Source organism: Perissodus microlepis, chromosome 20 (genome assembly GCF_051167445.1).
Source record: "Perissodus microlepis isolate ML-2025 ecotype Zambia chromosome 20, ASM5116744v1, whole genome shotgun sequence".
Lineage (NCBI taxonomy): Eukaryota > Metazoa > Chordata > Actinopteri > Cichliformes > Cichlidae > Perissodus > Perissodus microlepis.
Window position 1 is genome coordinate 20,820,137 of NC_140480.1, and position 3,075 is coordinate 20,823,211.

The 3,075-nt window shown below is 41.3% G+C and overlaps 1 non-coding gene across 1 annotated transcript; it reads right to left on the bottom strand.

The window, feature by feature from the left end:
* Window positions 1-225: 225 nt before the first annotated feature.
* trnaa-ugc (transfer RNA alanine (anticodon UGC)) lies at window positions 226-297 on the bottom strand. The gene has a single exon. It is a non-coding gene; the product is annotated as a tRNA-Ala (tRNA).
* Between the last annotated feature and the right edge of the window lie 2,778 nt (window positions 298-3,075).

Here is a 3,075-nt window from a genome sequence, read left to right on the forward strand (position 1 = left end):
CGTACATTTGATTAGCTGCTAGGCTTCTACTCAGAAAATAAATTCAGATAAAAGCTAACAGTTTATCTCAACCTGATTTAACCTGAGTGCTAGATCCAAATCAGATCACTGCTAAAATAAACATTATCGTTCAATAATAGCTTCGTAAAAAGCGAAGGTATCGCTGTATTTGTTCGCCTTCCCCCACTCACAACATACAAAAAATATAAACCCTGGTAAAAGAAGTGGAGATGCCGGGGATTGAACCCGGGGCCTCATACATGCAAAGCATGCGCTCTACCACTGAGCTACATCCCCTGTTGGAAATCATGGCGCATTACTGCGTATATAACAGTACGCATTCATGAACCGGAAGTTGATATTCCTTCTGTAAAATGAGTCGACGTTGAGCAGGTTATTTTTGTTCTCCTTGAGACCAGGTTATATAATTTCAGATCACAGCTTTAGCCTTTGACCCTTGCAGTATATATCTGGGTACAAGTACATTACTGTAAGTTACCTTTTTGAATGGATGAAGAAAAGTCCCGAGGTACTCCAGCTCAAAGGGGTGTTTTTTTAGTAGTGGTTTTGTAAACACAGGAGCTCAACTGACGTCAGGATGGATGAATGGGAAATGTATCTGCTTTTTTGTATCCTTGTTTTGTGCTATTTTTAGCCTGCACATCTGAGCAATCTGCTCCTCATTTTCCATGCTATCTGTAAAGCAGATAAACTGATGGTGGTGATGAGGGCTAAAACTATACTGAAAGACACAGGCACGAAGCCTGATTATAATAATTCTGAAATGAAGTGAGTTTGACACGAGTGGCTGAAAAGCAGGTCCTTCTCACCATCCTAGGTACCCTAATCCTTCAGAGAATTTAAAATAGCTCCCCTCATTAAGTTTCATAATATTCTCCAGGGGAGCACGAGCGAGGGGCTGTCGGTCCCCTCTGGAGAGCACAGTCTGTCCTCACTCATGCTGTGTTTATCTGCACACCCTTGCCAAGGACACCACTTACAGGCCCTGTTTGCTCTGCCCATGTAGGGACAGACCCGACCCATGGGATGCACGCATGGCCTGAGGGTTGAAGGAGGGCTGAAGGAAGCAGAAGAGAAAGGGTGAGAGCCTTTGTCTACACAGGGCTCTCCCAGGATGAGGAGGGATGGGCACCCACTGATGCTGTTATTGTGTAAATTGTGTAAATTTGGACTGGTGACAGAACGCCACCATGCTGAGTCTGTGCTGAGTAATAAGGAAAGGCTGACAACCGTTATGTGGTGAGGGACTGTAGAGTGCTGCATGTACAGACAGGCTGTATGCAATATGAGATCCAAAAAGGAATTCTTTATCTAAGGCCACAGACCTCCAGACGTTACACTGGACAGTGTCAAAGAGGAAGACTCCAACTTTGGAGTTTCAAGTGTTTCTGTATACAGTGTTACATATTACAGTAGTTTATACAGTTAGTGTGGATTAGTTATAGTGTGGATTTTTAAAAGAATGGTTTGATATTTATGTTTTGACAATGTTCTTGTAGTCTTAACACTTGCAAAGTTAGATGACCTGTGCATGAGCTTTGGTGGTAGAGCTACCATATCCGAGTAAAACAGAGCTGATCAGTAAGTCTAGCTCTTACCAGATTTCAAAAATATACTTAAAAGCCTTAAAAATAAATACATTTATTAGCAAGTCTTCTCTTCACAATCAAATTGTGGCTTTGCATCTGGGTGTCATTACTACCCTCCACTGGCTGCATTGCAAACCTCATCGAGGCAGGATTATGCAACCTTTTTCTCCCCCATATGATCAAACTGATGTAGACGAAGTATTCATAACGCCACATATTCAACAACTCATGAAAATAAGGCTACAAGCTGCTATGAAATTCACTTACTTATGACAGCTCTTCGACTGCATAGGACACTGATGAATCACACTAAACATTACAGTCACTTGCCTCGAGCTTCTTTGGCACGATGATACCACTTATAGATTTTTGTGGGTTTTCTTTTGTTTTTCTGGATAGAGATGTGCAGCCAGTTTTGTACCTCTGCCTGTGTTTGTTTTACCCAAAGGTGTTCGAGGAAGTAGGAAGTAATGAATTGTTTCAACATATAACGTACTGTTAAACCCTACAAACTGCGATGTCAGTCAGTCTGTCATTTTTATACAGATTAAAATATCTTTTGTACAGAGGCTCATAATTCCTAGAGTATAAATCCTAATGATTGGTGCTCTAGTACCTACTAAATTAGCATTATCACTTCTTTTAGTGACCTATATCAGAAAGATGACTTCCAAAGAGTGTGGCACCTCAGATTCCCCTGCGAACTGTAATAGTATTGGTAAACTTTTTAAGCCATTAACACCTTTTTTATACAAATATCAGAAGAAACTCGCAGATTATCCAACTAGTCCTTTAAGTTCTCCACCCCTTGTAATGTGTGTCATTTACTTTACTTCTGGCACTGTAAGTTGTCTGACCTCCTATCTCCTGGGGCTACTGTCTTATCATCAGCTGACAGCCAGCTACGCAGAAGCAGAAAGGCCCGAAAGAAGAGAGGGGCACCAAAAATAAAGCCTTCATAACAGGGTGAAGAAGAGGTGAATAAGGTAATGCTGGGAGTTGACTCAAAACAAAGTGACATACTTTTGAAAGTATGTCAGATCAGTTGATTTGATTTATGAGCCAAAATACAAAAATATTTTATGCAAACCACGAAGAAAATAAATTCTCTGAAGATCAAACTGAAAATGTTGTTTAGAAGTAAAACACAAATTTCTGTGAACACTAAGTCCTAATCGTCTCTCCTGCTCCCAGCAAGTCCCATCAGTATTTGTTTTGTTCCTGTCAGGAACTCACTTTATTGTCTGATTCAAGCTTCAACATGCAACAAGCTGGACTTCCGAGTGAGCTGAATCATTGCTGCGCCTCTGTATTTCACCACAGTGTTATCCTTCTCTTGCTGGGAACCTGGGTTAGCTGTGTCGGACAGGAAAAGAACAGGTTTGTTGTGAAATAGGAACATGACCATGAACGTGAACCCAGACAGGGAGGGGGAATAAGGGAGCTAGAGAGGGAAATACCGCTC